Below are 9,666 nucleotides of genomic sequence, written 5' to 3' on the forward strand. Positions count from 1 at the left end.
GCAGTAACAGGGTCCCCCGGGGGATCACAGCGAGCGATCCCAGGGGCGGAGGAGTCTGCAGCTCGACCCTGGCAGAGAGGTGGTGAGCTCAAGGACTGGCACACTAGGGGTCCCCCTGGAACCCGTGGGGAGCGGCGAGCACCCCAGCCTGCGAGTGGCCAGCAGGAAGATGTATTCCCAGAAGCGCAAGTGTGAGCTGGTGGAGCTGTGCAAGCAGAGGGGGCTGCACTGTGGGAAGCTCACCAAGGCCCAGCTGATTGCCCGGCTGGAGGAGAGAGATCGCAGGAATGAACCGGTCCCTGTCTCTGAGGGAAGCAGCCGGGCAGATGCAGCGCAGGCACCAGTGTCTGTCCCCGCTGGGAGTGGTCAGCCGGCCGCTGAGGGCGTCCCGAGACCCCCCACCCCTAGGCCTAGGGGGAGGGGGAGGAGGAGCCCAGCTACGGAGGGCACCGTGACCCCCCCGGCCAGCAGGGGATCGTCCCGGCGACGCTCGGCCTCCGTGGAGCGCAGGCGGCTGGACTTGGAGAGAGAGATCAAACTGAAGGAGATGGAGATGGAGGACCGGCAGAAGCAACGGGAATACGATGAGAGGGAGAAGGAGAAGCAGCGCAGTCATGAGCTGGCCATGGCCCAGCTGAACAACAGGGAGGCCCCGGCTGCGGTGAGTGAGGGGGGGCCCAAGCCTACAAAGAGCTTCGGTAAGAGCTTCCTGGCCCCGCGTAAGGAGGGGGAGGACATAGACACCTTCCTGACGGCCTTTGAGAATGCCTGCGAGCTGCACCAGGTGGACCCTGCAGACAGGATCCGGTGCCTCACCCCCTTACTGGACTCCACCGCCGTGGAGGTGTACAGCCGAATGAGAGGGGAGGAGGCGCGGGACTACAACCTGTTCAAAGAGGCCCTGCTCCGCGAGTTTGGGCTGACCCCGGAGATGTACCGGAAGAGGTTCCGGGGTCAACGTAAGACCCGGGAGGGCACATACCTGCAACTGGTCAACCGGGCGCAGGGGTACGCCCGCAAGTGGACGGCTGGGGCCCAAACTAGAGAGGACCTGCTTGACCTAGTTGTACTGGAGCACCTGTATGAGCAGTGCCCATCTGACCTGAAGCAGTGGCTGATGGACCGGAAGCCGGAGAACCCGCAGCATGCAGGCCGGCTGGCCGACCAATACATGGACAGTCGGGCGGGGGATGGCAGGGAGGCGTCTCGAAGGAGCAGGTCTGCCTCAACGCAGAGAGAGAGTCACCATGGGACCTCCCAGAAGGAGCCGAGGGAGGGCCCCCACCAAAGGGAAGCATCTGGCGTCAGGTCCAGCCGTCCCACTCGAGGGGACCCACGAGACATGGGCTGCTATCAATGTGGCCAACCGGGCCACGTACGGGGCCAGTGCCCCAAGCTCCGGGACAAACTGAGCAGACCAACCCCACACCGGGTCAACTTGGTAGAGACCCAGCCGGATGAGGGGCAGCATTCGCACGAAAGGGGGGTGGGCCGCGTACCCCCTGCGAAGGAGGGAGGGGGGCCCCGGGTTGACCCCTCCGAGGGGCTGGATGCTCCCAGCCCTGAGTTTGGGGTTTACAGGGTGGGCACGGGACTACCCCTCCGGAGCGAGTGCCTTGTTCCCCTGGAGGTAGACGGGAAGGAGGTCACTGGGTACTGGGATACGGGCGCAGAGGTGACGCTGGCCCGGCCGCAGGTGGTGGGCCCAGATCGGATGGTGCCCAACACCTACCTGAACCTGAGGGGTGTGATCGGGACCCCATTCAAGGTGCCTGTAGCGAGGGTGCACCTAAAGTGGGGGGACAAGGAGGGCCTCAAGGACGTGGGGGTGCACCCACATTTGCCCACGGAGGTGTTAATGGGGGGGGACCTCGAGGACTGGCCAAGTAACACCCAGGGTACCCTGTCCGTGAACCGTAGTCAGGGTCGACGCAGGGCTCTGCACCCTGACCCCGGGGAAAGTACTTTGGCCGAGACACCGGACCCTGACCCGGTAGGGAGGGAACGCCCAGGGACGGGGCTCAGAGAGGCTGTGGCCCCATACCCAGCCGGTGAGAGAGAGCAGATCCCCGCCCCTGCCCCAGCGGCTGAGTACCAGGCCGCGGTGCGGGAAGACCCCTCCTTGCGGAGGATAAGGGACCTGGCCAACCTCGGGGGGGGACAGACCATGGGACGAGGTGGCCGGAAAAGGTTCCTGTGGGAGAAGGGGCTCCTGTACCGAGAATGGGCTCCCCCAGGGAAGATGGAGTCAGGAGGGATCAGGAGGCAGCTGGTGGCACCCCAGGAGTATCGCCACCAGCTGCTGTGCCAGGCCCATGACATGTCCCCCTCAGGGCACCAGGGAGCCTGGCGTACCCAGCAGAGGCTGCTGCAGAACTATTACTGGCCTGGGGTCTTTGCCCATGTCCGGCAGCACTGCCGCTCCTGTGACGTCTGCCAGAGGGGGAGGAAGGCCCGGGACAGGGGGGAGATGGCTGTAAGGCCCTCGCCCCGCCCCGAGGAGCCTGTCCAGAGGGGGGCCCGGTTCAGAGGGGGGACTCTGAACCGAGAGAACCCGAATCACAGCCCCCCAGACTGGAACGTGGGGGGAAGGCCCCAGCCCCGTGTGCACCCCAGGGGTACTGGGGTGGGGAGAGGGCGCGGGCGGCATAAGGTTGTAGGTGGGTCCGAACTTCCCCGGGTCACTGGCTGGAGTGACCCCGCTCAGTTCAGTCTCGGAGGGGGGAGAGGTGTGAAGGAGTAGGAAGCACAGACTGTCTGTGCGGGGGAGGGGAGAGCCAGAGGTTTAGGTGAAGATGCAGGAATTCAACTGTGAGCTGAGCTTGGCCTGGGGGAGGGGAGATGACACCTCTGGCCAGGGGAGACAAAGGAAAGGAGCTGAGGAAAGAGGAGGGGCCGGGGGGAATGGGCAGACGAGTGCTGGCTGGAGAACAGAGGGGAGGCAGGGAGACCGAGCTCTGATCCCCAAGGGGGGCTGTGGGGCCCCCCAAGATGGACCTATCCGGGGGATCCGGTTATCTGTGCCTGCAAGACCTGTGTTGGACTGTGTTCCTGTCGTCTAAATAAACCTTCTGCTTTACTGGCTGGCTGAGAGTCCTGATGAATCTGCAGGGAGTCCGGGGGTGCAGGACCTGACTCCCCCACACTCCGTGACAGTGAGTGTGAACCATGCTGCATTGATTAGCTCAGTGGTTGTCAAGCTAGTTCCCAGACAGCCCTTTGTCTGTCAGAGGAACTGAACCAGGAGGGAGAGTGAAGGCAGTGCTGGGCAATGGGCAGCAGTTCCCCCTTGTCAGGGGTGAGGGGAGGGTAAGCGCAGTCTCCAGCTGAGCAGCCAGGGGGAGTAATACAGTTTCGGTGCATTAAATGGTGACTTTGCAGCCTGCCATTCTCACCGCCTCTCTGGCAGAAGAGTAGAGGGGGGTTCTAAAGTCCACAGACAGACTGAATAACATGACTGGATGGTTTTTATAACTTTGTAATTTTTGTTCTGTGGCACTTGGCATTACAGCCTTGTGCTCCCTGCCAGAGCTTCATCTCCCCACCTGCCCCACAAATTTCTCTCTTCCACTGGTCTCCTCCTTCCCTGGGCTCTTCCCCCTCTTCTTCTCCCCTTTCTGCCTGACCTCTCTGCCCTGCATGTACAGGCTGCTCCTTCCCCAGATGAGCAATAGACTCTGCCCCCACTCCCTGCAAGCTACTTTCCCCCCAGTAACTCTGAGTTCCAACCCTGCCCCCAGTTGTCTCTACAGCTGTTTGTATCTCTGGGGGTTGTGGAGAGGCAAAGCTGCCGCTGGGAGAGAGGCAGTTCACGGGGAATGTGAGGAGCGGCCACTGCCTGCCACACAGTCCTGGGATATTGGCTGGGAGAACTGGCCCCTAGGACAGGGTGTGAAGAGCCAGGACTGTCCCTGAGACTGGGAGCAAGTACGGGCATCATTACAATGCCCATGAGTTACGGCTACATGCAGAGTTCCACTGTGACTCCTGGAACAGGCTGGTTGCAGCAGTGGATGGCTGAGCCGGGGACAGCACATTTATGGAGCATCCATGGAGCTCAGAGAAGAGCGCAGTTCACACCAGTACATGGTCAGACCATGCCGCTCCTTTAATGCCAAGCAAATATAAAACGCCACTTTGGTGCAATCCACAGGGGCATTTATTCAGGTACAGCTCACTTCAGTGCAGTCCCACAGGCAACCCATGGTCTGCACTAAGAAAAAAGGGGCTTTTTTTCAGTGGAGTTAACTCAGTGATGTTCAGTTATGGCAGGACCCAAGGCTGTAACATTGCTCTAGCTAAGTGCACACACAGTTCTGTTTCCCTGCACACAGTAGAAACTAAGAACAGCCGGCAGTTTCCTTGTTCAGAAATCCCCAGCCTGCCCCTCCAGTGAGCTCCAGCTGGCTTTGTTTCTTTTCTTCTTCCAAGATCCTGGTCACAACTCCTTCTACTGACTTCTCTCTCCAGCAGACACAGTCTGATGCCAGTATCCTGGCCCCTGCATTGGCAACAGTGGAACCCCAGGCGTAGCTCTGCCTTGAACACATGCCCAGTGCCTTTGGCAGTAGCCCCTACTATCTGCAGATGTTTTTACTCCATAGAGGATTTTGATTGCTCCGTCTGTTGAGCCTAAAAGAGAGTTCTCATCCTGCCATTGACTTTCATGAGGTCTGTGATTGTCTTAGGACCAAAGATTCCAAGATGGCAGCCATCAGCACCTTTCAGGACAACAATCACATTTACATACTGCACCTATCATATGCTGGCTTCACTTCTGTGGCTCAACTTGGAATAATGACCCCACCCAGCATTATGAACGTTGGGGAAGTTCAGATCTGGGTCGGGAGTGAAACCTGCAACTTTGGCCCACCCCTGATATTTTCTCATTTGTTTGCCTGGACCCCACATCATTTTACAAATTTGTTTTCCTGCACAATATAAAGAGGTCAATAATAATTGTGAAACACGATCTTCTGGCAAAGACTGACCTGGTGTCTACTCAGGGCTCAGGGAGGAGAATTGGGGCACTGAGGGAAAGGGAAATGTAGTTACATGGTGATATCCCCTATATTGTAAACTCCCCTGCATCACTGTGCCTGTGTCATTTGAAACAAACTCAAATTTCCAATAGGAAATAAAAAATATCAAAGGAATGATGCACATTTCCGCATCAACCCAACAAAAAACACAGAGCTGAGCATGTGCCTGGCATCACTATATGACACTATCCCACAAATAACTGCAGAATATTTTATGTTCCCCCACATCACTGTGTCTGCATCATGTGAAGCAGTCAAATTTCCAATAGAAAATAAGAAATATTCAGGGGATATAAACATTTGCTCATAAATCCAACAAAAATACACTGAGCTGAACATGTGTTTGGCATCACTGTATGACATCTCACAATCGTGCAGTAATTTATCCCTCATGTGATAATAATTGTCCATCCCCTGCAATGTCAGTCTGATCACCAGAAGTCACCATCAAATTCCCTGCTTTTTGGTGATATATAGCTGTGTCATGGGCTCTAATCCCAGCACACTATATTTGAACTTCTTGGGCATCTGAAATATAAACTCCAAGTAACCAGCTAGACGGTTTGGTTTTATCAGTTTGGTTTTCTGTGTACCAGCCCCCTACTCACCACAGCTACTGAGCTGTGAAATATACATTAGGGCAGGTTTTTCTCTAAGACAATAATTTAGATCAGGGATCGGCAACCTACGGCATGCGTGCCAAAAGTGGCATGCGTGCTGATTTTTAATGGTACGCCGAGGTCCCATTCAGCCCCCTGCTGGCTTGGCTGGATGGAACCCCGGGGGCATCGGGCTGAGCGGGGCCAGCGGCTGGAATCCCGGCTGGCAGGAGTCGGCAGATGGAACTCCAGACTGGCAGCGGGCTGAGCTGCTCTGGGTTTCTGGCCACCAGCTCCACTCAGCCCGCCACTGCTCTGGGTTTCTGTCTGCCAGCCGTGGTCAGCCTGCCACTGCTCTGGGTTTCTGGCTGCCGGCCCCTTGCCAGCTGGGGTCCTGGCCGCTAGGGCCCCAGCTGGCAAGGGGCCAGCAACCGAAACCTAGAAGTGAAAGTAAGGCGGAGCGTGTACGCCCGGAGCCAGACGATGCTGGGGCGCTCTGCTGTGGCTGGAGGCACAGCGCATGGCGTGCTCCCAGCTGGGGTCCTGCTGGCTGCCGGAACTCTCCAGCAGGCTGGCGCTGGTGGCCCCATGCATGGGACTAAGCAGCACGCAGTCAGGCAAGTGAAAGAGGCCAGTGGGAGGCGCGGTGGAGGTGTCCGCCTCTCAGCCTATCCTGCTGCCCCTCTCTCGCCACTGTGCCTGGATACCAGGTCAGTGCAGGCACATGCCGTCCCTGCGGCGTGCACAGCTGCAGCCCCTGGGGGGGAAGAGGAAGGGATCAGCAGGCCAGGGGGTCTTCTGCCACCACCTCCCATTTGCCTGCAGATGCAGTTCCCCCCACACAGCTGACCCACAGCTCCCTTGGCAGGAACAGGAACAGCTTGGGGCACGGACCCATCCAGGTAACCCAGCTGCAACTGGGACTGTCCCAAGCCAGCCCCAAACCCCTGCCCCCCCCAGGACTCCCCCCCTACACACACACCCCTATCCCTTGCCCTGAGCCCCTCATGCCACCTAGCCCTGACTCCTGCACCCTCCATGCTCCCAGCCTTGACTCCTGCATCATCCACATCCCCACCCCCTGCCCTGAACCCCCTGCATCCCCACCCCCTGCCCTGAGTGCTCCCCCACACAACCAGACATCCTCAGCCCCGAGTGCCTCCCCCCAAAGGGGGGCTGCAATATGACGGTACCTGTAAGAAATTTAAGTTACTTTCACCCCTGCTGGAACCCCAGACCAGCAGCAGACTGAGTGGAGCTGGAGGTGGGCTGAGTGGCTCATCCCGCTGCTGGTCTGGGGTTCCGGTTGCCGGCCCTGCTCAGCCCACTGCCAGCCTAGGGTACCGGCAGCCAGCCCAGGGCTCTGCTCCTGGCCTCGACCCAGCGCTCTTCAGTCACGCCCTGCTGTAGCCCACATTGGAAAACTCAGCAAGGAAAAGCGAGGGCAAGGATCACACTAAACTGATAAGATCTGCATTTTAATTTTATTTTAAATGGAGTTTCTTAAATATTTAAAAAATCTTGTTTACTTTACATACAACAATAGTGTATTTATATAATATAGATTTATAGAGAGAGACCTTCTAAAAACATTAAAATGTTTTACTGGAACGCGGAACCTTAAATTACAGTGAACTTGGCACACCACTTCTGAAAGGTTGCTGACCTCTGACTTAGACTGACATTTCTGATTATCAACTTCAGGATCAGTTTCTCAGGCTGGTGCAGAAGCACATCGGGTTCTCATGAACCAGCTACTGCTGAGCAGTTCACTGCCCTGCCAGTCACATGGATCATTATCATGAAGCTAACACCAGCCCAGCACGTTCCAATCACTGTATTATTTGAATCATATCTGGGACCCACATTCAATTTTTATCCTATTTTTAATTAGTTTTGGAATATTTGGGCCAGATTCACTCCTTAAGATGCAACAGCACATGCTGCTGTATCCCATGGTCTCTCCCCCCCACCTCACCCCCATTGCTGTTAAGTCTGCCTGCAGCTGGGACACTGTATGGCAAGGAGCCTGCAGCCCCCTCTGTGCTGGAGGAATGAGAGCAGCCCTGACACTGGGCAGGGGCGGTCTTGAGGAAATGGAATCAATGTGGCTGTAAAAGGCCCTGATACAGCACCTCTGCCATCAGGGGTGGCTCTAGGATTTCCGCTGCCCCAAGCAGGGCGGCACGCCACGGGGGGCGCTCTGGCAGTCACCGGTCCCGCGTCTCCAGTGGACCTCAGGCAGACGCATGCCTGCGGATGCTCCACCGGAGCCGCGGGACTAGCGGACCCTCCGCAGGCATGCCTGCAGGAGGCCCACGGGAGCTGCCTGCCGCGCTCCAGCGGGACGCCGCCCCAAGCGCGCGCTTGGCGCGCTGGGGTCTGGAGCCGGCCCTGTCTGCCATGCAGCCTGTGCTGGTCGGGCTTCTCTAGTCTCCAACTACAATTCAAAGCTTCTCTGCTCCAGCAGAAATCCCGGGGGAGGGAGGCAGGGCTCCCGCAGGATAAATCTTCCTGCTGGCAAAGTTTCTGGTACCCCCATGGACACAGGTTATTGTACACTGCACCCCAACACATGCACACACCCCTTCTCTGGGAGGAATCAACTCTGGATTTATTTGGATAAATCCTGCTCACATTAAAATTACAGAACTTCTACTGGCTTCAGTGAGTGAATTGGGGGGTGAGGAGCCAGGAATTGGCCCTGGGATCTGTTGGATTCTGGACCAAACAGACATTTCTGTTGAATCCCAAATTACTGATATATTTATTGGGATTTAAAATACTAAAGCGATGCCCAGCCAAGAATGTTGGCACCCGGACGATTTTGATAACACACTCAAATCCCTGCAGCATGAAGTGACCATTTCAACAGGAACTCAGCCAGCCAGACACCTACAGAAATTCCTTCCCACCCATTTCTCATTATGTGCGCACTCCGTGGGTCCTTCCCAACCCCCACCCTTCAAAAAAGTGTCTTTTGCAGTGTGCCCAAACAGTCATGTAATTTGGGCTATTTTGGCCAAAACAAGACAAGTTTCAGAATCCTGGAGGCCTAGCGGAGAGCACCCTGCCAGCCACCCCTCTCCTTTATAAAAAGGGGGAACCTGCTCAGGAGTCGCTACTAACCACGGCTCTGGCCATACGGCATGGGAACAGACATGATCCCTCAGGGAGGCCGGTCCCAGGCCATTAAGGACTTTATAAATCCTAACCGACACCTTAACCTCCACCCAGAGCTGGGCAGCCAGTGCAGACCCTGCAGCATGGCTCTAACATGCTCCCAGTGAGATGCTCTGCTCAGTGAGTCGCTGCCATTTGCACCAGCTTCATTCTCTGAATGGTTCTAAGATGCAGCCCCACATTAGGGTCATTTGAATAATCCAATCTCAAGGTAACAAAAGCCTCAATAACACTGGCAAGGTCCAATCCCAAAAGGAAAAGTAACAACCTTCGAGCCAGGCACTGATTATAAAAAGCTGACTGTAAAAGTTACCATAGTGTAGCGCATTATCTAAAGTTGTATCTGTTCTTATCAGTATCAGTCCAGTTAACCCAGCTCCCCTGGTGAAACACAGAGGAGACTTACCTGCTATGTCCTGAATTGTGAGGAGAAGAAGCCACAGCACCAGAGTGGAGAGATGTCCCTTCATTGCCAGACTGACTTGCAATGTCCCCTCTCTCTCACTGCACTGGCTGCACCTAAGCACCTGCCAGGGCTCCTCTGTGTCTGACAAGTGACAACAAAGCTGTGGAAGGGAAATATATAGATTCAGAGGCTGGCATCAGCTGCACGAAGGAACCAATAGCAAACCCACCTGCCTTTTTAGTTATTATCAGTGGTTTTATCTGTGACTTTATGCAGCTAAAACAGCCAATAAAACTCAAAAGCAACCAACATCACCATATATGAGTGATGAGCCCCTTCCTGACGTCAGGTTTACCACAGCCTCAGATCTTCGGGTAACCCCCAATCTCTGGAGCTGGAAGGAAAAGTTCTGTACAAACTGTATTCGTGCTGTTTC

General features: G+C 56.1%; 1 protein-coding gene across 1 annotated transcript in view; it reads right to left on the bottom strand.

Moving 5' to 3' along the window:
* The window catches only part of LOC123355778 (antigen WC1.1-like), a 76,084-nt gene extending 66,797 nt beyond the window's left edge, over positions 1–9,287 (bottom strand). Inside the window, exon 1 of the mRNA XM_044998471.1 lies at positions 9,231–9,287. The gene's annotated coding sequence lies outside the window, so the exon portion shown is untranslated. The remainder of the gene's footprint in view (positions 1–9,230) is intronic.
* Positions 9,288–9,666: the final 379 nt, after the last annotated feature.

This window comes from Mauremys mutica, chromosome 1 (assembly GCF_020497125.1).
Source record: "Mauremys mutica isolate MM-2020 ecotype Southern chromosome 1, ASM2049712v1, whole genome shotgun sequence".
Taxonomy (NCBI): Eukaryota; Metazoa; Chordata; order Testudines; family Geoemydidae; genus Mauremys; species Mauremys mutica.